The sequence below is a fragment of the Leucopleurus acutus genome, assembly GCF_964270905.1.
Source record: "Leucopleurus acutus genome assembly, chromosome: 12".
Classification (NCBI taxonomy): domain Eukaryota; kingdom Metazoa; phylum Chordata; class Mammalia; order Artiodactyla; family Delphinidae; genus Leucopleurus; species Leucopleurus acutus.
The window spans coordinates 11,644,668-11,657,291 of NC_139154.1; the positions used below are offsets into that span (position 1 = coordinate 11,644,668).

General features: G+C 47.9%; 1 protein-coding gene and 1 pseudogene across 2 annotated transcripts in view; one reads left to right on the forward strand and one right to left on the reverse strand.

The window, feature by feature from the left end:
• Positions 1 to 12,624, reverse strand: part of TRABD2A (TraB domain containing 2A) — a 54,126-nt gene that overhangs the window by 23,257 nt on the left and 18,245 nt on the right.
• Positions 3,154 to 4,011, forward strand: LOC309970117 (small ribosomal subunit protein uS5-like; annotated as a pseudogene). The gene has a single exon. The product of its transcript is annotated as a small ribosomal subunit protein uS5-like (transcript).

Below are 12,624 nucleotides of genomic sequence, written 5' to 3' on the forward strand. Positions count from 1 at the left end.
GGTGACCCCACTGCCCCTGATCCAACGATGTCCTGGGACCTCTGCTCTGGGCTCAGGCTGAGTCAGGCAGATCCCAGGGAGAAATCCCGGCAGAAGTCTACAGTTGAAGATTTCATACAGTCCTACAAGGATTCAGGTTCATTTCTCCAAGATCTCAGAGGAGCCTCCCCTTCCAAACACCCAGATGGTTTGGTTTTCTCAGAAACCTCCGAAGCCAATTTTTTTCCAAAACACAGATTATAACTCATTATCCATCACATCATCATGGACCTAAATCCTAGCAGGCCTCATGCACCGCTCTGCAGCTCGTTCATCTCCATTCCTCCAGGCATCAGTCCACACGGTGCATCCAGGGCTGCTTCATGCTTCCTAACAGCTGCACATAAACCAGGACAAGCACGTGCACCAGCCCCCTTGGAGGCGCCGTTTCTGTAATGACAGCTCTGCTAGTGTCAAGCACCGCCTACATTCCCCTCCCCCCCAGGTGACTCTGACATGCAGGCGGGGCTGGGAGCGATTGACTGAATTCAGTCAGGGTCAGAGCTCTAAGAACCTCAAGAGATGAATACCGACCACATTCAACTCTTTCAAATATGAAATGTCTTCCGAGAGCTGCAGTGAGTTACTGGCTGAGTCCTCCGACCCTGACTGACAATTCTCCTCACCATAGTTTGCAGAGTCTGACTCATATCCTCACAAGGAAGGATGTGGGCTATCAGGGTGTTGGCGGATGGGGCCAGCATGCTCCTGAAACAGTACCGTTTCTACGGTTTTTCCACACAAACATAAGCCCTTCTGCGGACTCAACTAACTAGAAACCTCCACTTAAAACATTATTTCAAAAGAAATCCACATTCTGCCTTCTCCAGTCCAGCTTTGGGAACGCACCAGGAAGCTCCAAGAATTCCTCTCTAGGGCCTCCCTGGTGGCGCAGTGGTTGAGAGTCCGCCTGCCGATGCAGGGGAACGGGTTCGTGCCCCGGTCCGGGAAGATCCCACATGCCGCGGAGCGGCTGGGCCCGTGAGCCATGGCTGCTGAGCCTGCGCGTCCGGAGCCTGTGCTCAGCAACAGGAAGAGTGAGAGGCCCGCGTACCGCAAAAAAAAAAAAAAAAAAAGAATTCCTCTCTAATGCCTCCTATATGGTTGCCATCCTGCCAAGCTACTGTGCTGACATAGCAACAACCAATTCTCTTAAAGAAAAACTGCTGGGTAACAGACACCTTCACACAGGTCCTTGTCACTCACTGTCAATCTGTTAACAGGACCTGAGGGCAAAGCAAGATGCATTAGAGAAGAGAGGATGAGAGGTGGAGGTGGTGGAATATTAGAGCTCTGAGCGCCTGGAGGGGACAACAAAGAGATCAGCAGAATGTATTTACAATAATAGTAATAGCAATAATGATAATAATAGCAGCAGCAATCCCTCCCCCACGCTGCAGTCAGCCGTCCTCCGTCCTCCAGGAGGTGGAACTGCATTTGGGGAGGAAGATGGGGCCCCTGCCCTGAGGCATGGCTGTTGGCAGGGGAACAGGACAAAAGGGCCTGTGATGGCAACAGGTCACAGAGGGCAGTAAAGGATAACCACGAACACTCAGTGGGAGCTCAGGCCCAGGTGAAGACCCCAGAGAGAAACCATCACAGTCACTTCCTCACCCCAGAACTATAGTTTGGTCCTCCACATCAAAAAAAAAAAAAAAAAAGAGGTGACGCCAAGAGCCTCCAAGACCTTAGAGCCAACCAGGCTACTTCCCTTGAAACCTGTAAAGATTTCTGTCCTCAACCATGCAGATAGCAGCTTTGCCTAAAGCAAACCTTTGCCACCAGCCATTCTTGCTAGCTTCAGGGTGTCCCCCTTGGGCTCATAGGAGGACTTCTGACCTGTTGGGAAAAACCCATTTACCTCTTGAGGGCACCAGGGGAGGGTCCCAGCAGCATCCAGGGCATCCCAGCTGGGGATACAGTAGATAGGCCTGTGTCTACAGCAGAGGACAAGCAGAGCCCAGTACAAGCCTCTGCAAGGAGATGGGCTCAGAGTGCTTCTGAATGGGTCCTGCAAAACCTTTGCTGTTCTCCAAGCCTCACCTAGAAAATGCCTTGTATTTGGAAGGACTCACAGAAGCCACCAGTGGGGGATCTGCCTCCTTGGAGAGGTTCCCAGTGGTCTCCAGAGTGTGCCAAGCTCTACTTTTTGAACCCCTGTTACCCCAAGTCAGGTGCTCTGCTCTATCGTGAGACATTTTTAACTATTAGAAAGTCCTTCCTTCTTTTTGAGCTCCCTGTCTCGCCATGATTGCCATGTACTCATTTTTGTATGTATCAATACAGTGTGTGTTTCCACACATGCATAATTTGTGAGCAGCCATGAAAAGAGAAAAAGTACATGTCCCACTTCTAGGAATCACTCCTATAGAAATACAAGCACAAGTGTGGAATCAATATGCTAGTGTCGCCAGTGAATTTAAGGTTCTTTCTTCATCGTGAAAGAATTTGAAGACGAAGTGATAGGTAAGAATCAGACTTATTTAGAGAGAAATACACTCCACAGACAGAGTGTGGGTCACTGAAAGGCAAGAAGCAAGAGGCCTTGAAATATGGGGTGGTTAGTTTTTATGGGCTGGGTAATTTCATAGGCTAATGAGTGGGAGGATTATTCCAACTATTTGGGGGAAGGGGCGGGGATTTCCAGGAATTGGGCCACAGCCCACTTTTCAGCCTTTTATGCTGGGCCTCAAAACTGTCATAGCGCCGGTGGGTGTGTCATTTGCATATGCTAATGTATTATAATGAGGCTCAAGGTCCACTGGAAGTCGAATCTTCCGCCATCTTGGACCCAGTTGGTTCTCACTAGTTTTCATCATGTCCTATGGCTATGTCATTCTTTTAAAGGTTGTGCCCTGCCCCTTTCCCTCCTGTTTCATTAGTGCACAAGGATGTTCCCTGGGGAACTGTAACAGAGCTCTCCCTGACACTGGGACTGTTCAATCAAAATTGGAATGACCCAAGAGGGAGAAGATATGGAGATGTATGTATATGTATAGCTGATTCACTTTGTTATAGAGCAGAAACTAACACCCTACTGTAAAGCAATTATACTCCAATAAAGATGTTAAAAAAAAAAATTGGAATGACCCTTCTTCTTCGTAAAAACACCAAATGGCGTACGACGCCGGTGCTGGGGTAGGGCCCAGAGGCCCTGGAATGGGAAGCCCCGGTGACTTCCGCAGAAGCTTTGGCAGCGGCGTCCGGGGTAAGGGTCACAGCCAGGGTCGGGGCCTCAGACCACATGGAGGCAAGGCTGAGAAGCAGGAGTGGCTCCCCGTCACCAAGCTGGGCCGCCTGGTTAAGGACCTAAAGATCAAGTCCCTGGAGGAGAGCTGTCTCTTCCCTCTGCCCATCAAGGAATCTGAGATCACTGACTTTTTCCTAGGTACATCCCTCAAGCAGGAGGTTTTCAAGATTATGCCTGTGCAAAAGCAGACCCGTGCTGGCCAGCAGACCACGTTCAAGGCATTTGTCACCATTGGGGATTACAACGGACATGTCGGTTTGGGTGTCAAGAGCTCTAAGCAGATAGCCACTGCCTTCCATGGGGCCACCATTCTGGCCAAGCTCTCCATCATGGCCGTGTGGCGAGGCTACTGGGGAAACAAATCAGCAAGTCCCATACTGTAACTTGCAAGGTGACTGGCCGCTGTGGCTCTGTGCTCATGTGCCTTATCCCTGGCCCCAGGGGTACTGACATCGTCTCAGCCCCTGTGCCCAAGATGCTACTGATGATCGCTGCAACTGACGACTGCTACACCTCTGCCAGGGGCTGCACTGCCACCCTGGGCAACTTTGCCAAGGCCACTTCTGATGCCATTTCCAAGACCTACAGTTATCTCACTCCTGATCTCTGCAAAGAGACAGTGTTCACCAACTCTCCGTATCAGGAATTCACTGCATCTTGTAAAGACCCACACCAGAGTTTCCGTGCAGAGGACTCAGGCTCCAACTGTAGTCACCACATAGTTTTATATGAGAAAAATAAAGTGAATGAAGCCGTAAAAAAAAATTGGAAAGACCGCATAGAGAGGATTCTTGCCCCCAACAGAGCAGGAGATTGGATGTGATGACCTCAGATGGTCATCTACTTATAAGTCCTTGAGTTTCTCCATCTCAGGAAGCGAGGGAAGCAGACGCCCTGGTCTCACTTTCTGTCCTCTCTGCCTCCCTTGTTTCTCCCCCCTCAGCACAGGCCATGAGGCTCCACGGAGCCTTCCACGTCTGTTAATTAATGGCCCTCACCCAGATCACTGTGTCGGGTCAATTTCCACCACTGGGGAAAAAACTGCACAAAACCATCCTCTTATTTCAGACTTTTTTCTCCGGCTAGGTGTTCCAGAAGTGCCAAATCACTGTGCTCCCTCCTCCCCCAACCCTCTACCCAAACCACAGCCCCTGAAGAGACAGCCCTACATAGGATGTGATTCTGCCTGTCCCCTCCCTCCCCAGGCCATGCCAGTTACACCTGGGTGGACATCTGACTCAGTGGTATAGCACTGGGTGAACCACGAGATTTACACCCAAAGAGTACATCTACCCCACAGAATAGACTCAAAAAATCATCCACAAGCCGAAAATACTCATCTCCAGGCCAAAAAGCAATTGTTTTGTTTCAAGTCTCTTAATCTGCATTGGTTGAGATTGTATGAGGGGTTAAGAGACAGCAAGAAAGGAAGAACTAGTGGAAATTATTGCAATTATGATAAAACTCCAATTAGCATGAAGTTTCTAACAGTGCAAAGACTTAAAGGGACTTACTTTTCCCCTTCGAAAACACAGCTAGATAGACAGATTTCTCCTTTCACTTCAGTGTTTGTCTTTTATTATACTGTCTTTTAGAAAAAACATGATCAGTCCACCCAAAACCATGTCTTGTCAGCTGAATTCACTCTTCCCCTTCCCTCCAATGACACACACTCACCCCATCTGCACTGTCTTCTGAAAAGTTGTGTTCACTGGAAGAAGTAACAAGCTTATTACCTGACAGTTTAATTCAGTGTTCAAATGCCACCCTTCCTTCCCCGCTCTCCCCGCCATGTCTCCCCTTCCACTCTCCCCTTGCCTCCCCACATCCCCTCTTCTCTCTCCCTTTCTTTCTAGGCTTGTGGAAAGAATCCATTAAGCTCTCTGTCCAACACGTGCAGCAGACTTCTTTCTCTTTCCCGAGACTTCTTCAGCTGTGGGGAGACCCAGGTCCCAGTTGCGACATTGTTGCGGGAGCCCACAGGCTGAAGGGGCGGGCGAGGGGGCTGGGGTCCGGCAGATGCCTTTTTTGTCGAAGATAAAGGCCTCCCACTCCCTTGGAGCCTCTCCACTTTCCAGCACTTTCATCGCCCTCCGATCAAAGGGCTGCTCTGAATATGAAAGGCACCGCCCATTATGCGGCTCCCGTCAGCCCCACCTCACCCCGCCCCCAGCCGCCCAGCTCTCAAACAAAGCCCCTGGCATCTGTCCAGGCGCAGCCCTCACCTTCTGGGGCGTTGGGTTGTTGCGTCTTCTTTTTTTCTTAGCTCACTTTTGAGAGCCATTCGGTCCCTTGAAGTATAGTTGGGGAGCAGAGGGGAAGATCTCTCTCATCCTCAGAACATTCCGCCCGCATAATTTTTCAAGACACCTTGGGGATTTCCGGTCCTTGCCTCTCCCACCTCACCTGGGTATCCAGGCAGTCAGGACGTCCCCCTCAAGCTCATTTATTTCCCCCTTACCCAGCCACTCTTAAAAATCGCTTCTCCAGGGGCTTCCGTGGTGGCGCAGTGGTTGAGAGTCCGCCTGACGATGCAGGGGGCGCGGGTTCGTGCCCCGGTCCGGGAAGATCCCACATGCCGCAGAGCGGCTGGGCCCGTAAGCCATGGCCGCTGAGCCTGAGCGTCCGGAGCCTGTGCTCCGCAATGGGAGAGGCCACAACAGTGAGAGGCCCGTGTACTGAAAAAAAAAAAAAAAAAATCGCTTCTCCTTCTTTACCTGAAAGGGGACTATGCCCTTGGAAGAGTCTAGACCGACCCCTCATGGCAAGACGACGGAAAAAGTCCTGCTCCTTTTCTGTTATGTTAATAGATGGTGCCAGACTTGGGAACTAAAGCTTCCACACACATCTCTGAACATGAGGTCTGCTTTTCAGGGGGAGAAAGGTGCTTCTCAAAACTTGGACCTGAGTTCTTCTCAGACAAAGGATTCAAGCATAAGGACCAGAGAAACTGATTTTCAGGGATGTTCCGACCTGAAGAAGTGTCGTTTTGTAAATGATGACAATTCCTGAATACCAGGTGAGGACAGGGAGGGAACCTGGAAGAACGCACCAGGCAGACTGGGCCTCTTCTTCTGCAATCCCTGCCACCGCCTTCCTGCACACCCACCAAGCCCTCTCCTCCCTTGGTCAGGTTCCCCGACCACCCACCCCTTCCACCCAGCCCATATCCTCCCCTGATTTCATGTCTGACTGAGCACATCCGTCTCCTGTTATGGATGTGGACTGAACTGTGCCCCCCCCACACCCCCAATTCATAGGCTGAAGCTCTAACCCTCACTATGACTGTATTTGGAGATGGTAATTAAGGTTAAATGAGGTTGGGCTTCCCTGGTGGCGCAGTGGATAAGAATCTGCCTGCCAACACAGGGGACACAGGTTCGATCCCTGGTCCGGGAAGATCCCACATGCCGCGGAGCAACTAAGCTTGTGTGCCACACTACTGAGCCTGCGCTCTAGAGCCCGTGAGCCACAACTACTGAGCCCACGTGCCACAACTACTGAAGCCCACGTGCCTAGAGCCCGTGCTCCACAACAAGAGAAGCCACTGCAATAAGAAGCCCGCGCACCACAACAAAGAGCAGCCCCCACTCGCCGCAACTAGAGAAAGCCCGCGCGCATCAATGAAGACCCAACACAGCCAAAAATAAATAAATAAATAAATAAAAATTAAAAAATATATATATATATATGTGGTCTTTAAAAAAAAAAGAAAGGTTAAATGAGGTCATTTGGGTGGGGCCCTGATCCAATAGGATTGGTGACCTCTCTCTTTCTGTGCAGAGACAAGGCCATGTGAGGACCCAGCAAGAAGGCAGCCATCTGCAAACTGAGGAGAGAGGCCTCATCAGAAACCAACCCAGCCAGCACTTTGATTTTGTATTGTGAACCTCCAGCACTGTGAGGAAATCAATTTCTGTTGTTTAAACCACACAGTCTATAGTAGCCTGTGATGGCAGCCCAAGCAGACTAGCACACCTCCTTTCCCCAAATCCCACACCATGCTGGGGTAATGATAAGAATTAACACCAATCTCTCCATCTCTAAGGCCCAGTGAAAGTTACAACCTCTGCTAAGTGCTTCAGGACTGTCTCAGTCCCTTCCTAGAAACTTCCATTCTTTTCATTTCTACTGCCCTGAAAGGTAATTTTCCTTTAAATTGTTAAAAGGAAAACAAGATAAACAAGACCAAAAAGACAGACAAGCCCCAGGAGCAATAAGCGATGAAGAATGATATGAAGAACGAAATGAAAAGCACAATAAAGCTAACTTCACACACTTAACCACATCTGGACCGGCTACTGGGCCTAATTAGGCATAAGTGGTAAGCAGCTCACAAAATGGCTACACACTGTATTTGCTTCTGCCGTAAAGAATGTCGCTCGCCATCTGGCTCTACAAGGATTGAGTCACTTGCCACTGCAGTCACTGACCTTCAACACATCCTGAAAGGAGTTCCAGGTGGAGATCAAAAATGAGGTACCCTGTGCTCTGGGAAAACTGGCACAACAGGGCTTCAGACAGATATTTTTAGGAGAAATGTTTTATGAACCTGGATTCTAGCTTAGAAAAGCGCTACTTTTCTACTTAGAAAAGCGCTAAAATCATTAACAGAGACACCTGTTCCTTGTGACTAGCATCAACCTTCTTACCAAGATGTGTGCCTGGTTGCACGTACCCCCTTCGTCAAATCACTTATAGACTGACTGCCCCACTTACCTCTTGGAAGCAGTTCCTCAGAGTTATCTGAGAGGCTGCCTCCTGGGCTATAGTTCTCAGTAAGTCCCCAAATAAAACTGAAACACATCTCTCACAAGTGTTTTTATTTCAGTCAACAGCTTTAACCACCACAAAGGGACCCAGAGCAGACTTCTCTCCTTCACCTGAACTCTATAAGAATCCAGAGCCTTGGTACCAGCAGGGTCCTTTGTGCCCATCCACCTCCTCAGCAGGTCCAAACGAATTTACGTAAGCCTCCCCTGGTTCTTGGATCTCCTGATAATTGGTTGATGATCCTGAGCTCTATTTGGTGATATATAACAGGTACCTAGCCCACCAGTTGAAAGACACTGGGAAAAAAGGTGGCCTCCCCCCAGCTGAAAGATACTGGGGGAGCCCAGCTGAAAGACCCTGGGCTCAGTTGAAAAGACACTGGGCAGTCTGGACTGGGTGACTAGGTGGGCAGGCCTAAAGTCGTTCCTAAACAAGGGGCATCAGAAATCCAGCCTCCAGCTAACACTCCAGCCAGGTGTATGTACTTAACGAAACTTATACTTACAAGTTAGTTATTTAATTGGGTATTAAAGGAAATATCACACTGAAAATGGCCCAAATGGGGCTCTTTTCTTGCATACGCAGTTAACTTAGAGAAAGCTAGCTTGATAAAACATCTGTTCAGAATTCTGACCCTAAGGGAACAAGTCCTTCTAGGAAAAATTTGTATTTCTTTCCCTGTGCACAGGAATTCTTATCAGACCATCTCCAAAGGAAAAAACGCTGTATGTCACAGCAGTAGCCAAGTTTCATTGCCAATTGCATTGTAATCAGGTGTTTAAACTATTCCTTTCAAAGAATTTTCTCATTTATAGAGAGTTATTGTTTTACTTTGGTGCTTTTGCAAAAAATCCTTCATCTTCAAGAAGATTCATAGAAAGAACTTTCTGACAAGAACAGATTTCTGATAAATTTTGGATCGTACCACTGAACTGAGTAAGAAATTAAAGAATCCTAATGGAAAGCCTGACGGCTTCATAAAACTGTTAGCAAAAAAGATCAGTTACATAGGAATGAGTGAACTGGTGAATATCGTCATAATTTTTAGTTTTTGTCTGAAATATTACTGACTTTTAATCTGTGTTTTCCAGATATAAGGAAACCTTTCCCCTCAAGCTAATTATGACTTACAGCCACATGGTAAATTATACCTTTGTAAGCAGAATTGAAACATTTATCTTTTCTCTCTACCTGATCCCTCCAGAAATTGGGCAACTTATGTTCCCAGCAGCCTTATCAGATGAATAAGAAAGGTCACCTCCTGACAGGTGCAGGAATCGCAAGATATTCTGGGGACCTCAGGAACACAGGAATTCACCCAAATCACAGGCAGAATCTGTGGCAAGCCCTAGGTGTGGCTTTCCTGGTCTTGGGAGGCCTTTTAAAAACTCAATCTGAGGTTCCTTATGAAAAGCTCCAGCCCAGCCAGTTTAAAAGAGCCTATGTGATCCATTAACCAGCCTTATTTTGCAAACAAATCAGTCTTAATTTGGCTGTATGTGGTAGAAATTAGGGTAATTTTAGAGAGAAAAAGATTATGTTTCAGTGAATGTTAAATGCTCGTTTTGTTCACTGAGGTCTGTATTTACTGCCTCTACTCACTTCCCAGAGAGTTCCTTGTGGTTATATTACATGACTGTTACGTTTAAATGAATTATTAAAAGGACATTCCAAGTTTGTTTCTGAAGCTTATCTCAGTATTCTATCCTTGGAAGAAGACCAGGTGCCCCATGAGCTGCAACCAGGAGATCGTACATACAGGAAAAGGCATCATTTAAAGAACTATCTCCAACCTAGATGGAAGGACCCTTATCGGGTACTCTTAACTAGCTCATGCGAAGTGAAACTGAAGGGAATTGACTCTTGGATTCATATTTCCCACTTAGGAAGGGCCCCTGCACTGGACTGGTCTATTGAGAGGACCGCTGACCTCAAAATCACCTTAAAACAATGTTCAAACAGAGGAGAAAACTATACCCACAGCAGGACAAGAAGACAACATCAGAAGCAGACAGCTATCTCAAGATGCCAGACCTGACCCACGTGACTATTTACAGTGTTTTCTTAATTTCTTGGACTTTTGCATAAATCAGTGTTTTTCTATCATGGTCACAAATCCCAGGCAGATTTGAAAAATTAATACAAGTGTTGGGTTTATGGTCAAGTACCGACATCCAGTACTTTTGGGTTACCTTGGTGGATTTTTCTTTTCCAAGGCTCTAACTGGATGGCCCTTAGGAAATTTATTCTAGAAGAAAGACAGGCTGTAGGTCCGTTCGGGCCGTTATTGACATCACTCGATGGGAATCATACTTGTTCTGACCGTGACCATAAACATGAATTTTCCTTAAAAGTTACTCAAGCTCAATCAGAGCAATGAGCTAAATTTCAGTCAAAGAATAGAACCTCCTTCAGTTATGGGATGGGTTTATATGGCTAACACCAGGCTGTGATCATGTAAGTTTAAAAGCCCCCTTATGTTGGGAACAATTAAACCATCCAAGGCTAATCAAACTAATGACACTAGGAAATTGGGCTGGTGCTGGTGTGGAACAGACTGGGCAGGCAACTGGGAATATAGTAGCCTGCACCGAATGGAAATTCTTGGCTTAAATTCTTACTTTTGGCCCTATTAATGCTACTAGCTATATTACTTATATTCTACCTATTTTACAAGATCGTTGTTTCTTGCATTACAAAATGTGTTACTGAGCCTCCCATAAAAGCGATGACTAGGCAACTTGAAACAATTGACCCAATATATAGCTCTATTTGAGATCAATGATTACAATAGTGTAACGGTAGATATGGAAGGAAGCAACAAGAGGGAATCTTTCCTGGACCATCACGGACTAGTAAGACAGGTGGTCCAGAGACTTTTTGCTACTGTTAACAGGGACTAGTCCAGTAATAGCACATTGAATGGCCTACCAACAAAATCCCGGCCTGGCCTAGGAATGAGCATTCCTAGCACTGTGGTACAAAATAGTCAGGAAATGCCTTCCAAACCTACATTAAATTTATGATCATGAGGGGGCACTGCCAAGTAAACAATGTCACTAGCCATCTGGCTCTACAAGGACTGAGTCATTAGCCACTGCAATTGTTGACCTTTAACATAGCCTGACCTCAAGGAAGAGATCAGGAACGAGGCACTTTGTGCTCTGGGAAAACTGGCAGAACAGGCCTTCAGACAGATATTTTTAGGAGAAAATTTTTGCAAACCTGGATTCTTGCATCCTAGCAGCAGCCTTCTTACCAAAATGTGTGTTTGGTCCAATGTACCGCCATCGTCAAAATCACATATATACTGACTGCTCCCCGTTCCTCTTGGGAGCAGTTCCTCAGAGCTGTCAGAGAGGCTGCCTCCCAAGCTATAGTCCTCAGGAAGTCCCCAAATAAAACTGAAACTCACAGCTCTCACGTTGTGTGTGTCTACTGCAGCCAACACTTCTAGAGTCCAACCTGCCTCTGGCCTTTCTCTTGCTTTGCATTTTCTCCAGTATCAGCAATCATGGTAGGTTTTCCTTTACACAACGACCTAGATGGTGCTCACGATCAAGTCCACACAGAGAACAACTCTAAATGGCAGCTATCCCCCTCCCCAGCTGTCTCACTCCCCAGACCCCAGGTGTCTCACTCCTGATGGCCCAGGGTCCAGGGCTAACACAACTGAAGCTCTCATCCAAGAGGCTAACTCCCTCTGACACCCCTGCAGAAGTGACCCGTGACTCGGCCCCATCCAGCCCACACTCAGCTACCAGGTGAAATGTCCTGCAACTCTGCTCTTCATGCTCTCACTTCCCCTGGAAAACACCAGTGTTGCCCCCCTGCCCTCAGAGCACGCAGTGATGTCCCTACCTCACACTCGTTCTCCAGCCTCATCACACCTCACCCCTGCACAGCCGAGCTGTGCAACCACCACCATTCGGCCAGCGCAGCGTGCTTTAGGCCAGGCTCGCCTACACTGCTGGCCCAGCTGAAATATCTCCCCCTGTTTCCTCTGCCTGTGTAAATCCTAGCTTTTCCTTGAAAATCAGCTCAAATGCTAATATGCTTATTAAAGTAAGCTGGATAGCAATTAGAAAGTAATACTGTTGTACCTTTCCCCCATCGATCACATTCTTTAGCAGTCACGTCACCACAGTGGCTGCAGAAAGTGGGCCTCCTCCAGCAGAGGCCACATCGAGAGCCCACCCCACCTGCAGTGGGTCACTTCAACTACCAGCAGCAGAAGGCCTGGAAGGCACCTTCATTTTCAGGCTCTTCAGTCTACGTGGTGCTCTCGAGGTTCAGGGCTGGTTTGGAGAGAAGCTATAAAACTGTGCCACAGAACTGGAAACCACTCCTAGAAAGGAAGGGAAGGCCTCCCTAGGGCACCCCACAGCCTATGAGCACATACCTCACGACCCCCATGAGGTGCGTCCAGCTTGCACTGCTGCTGGCCCTGGAGCCACCCACCAGGAAGCTGGGAGAGGCACCCTGCCATTACTGTACAACCAGCCTCCCTGCCCTGGTGGCAGGAAAGAAGTTACTCTGGGAGGATTAACAGGGGAAGAAGT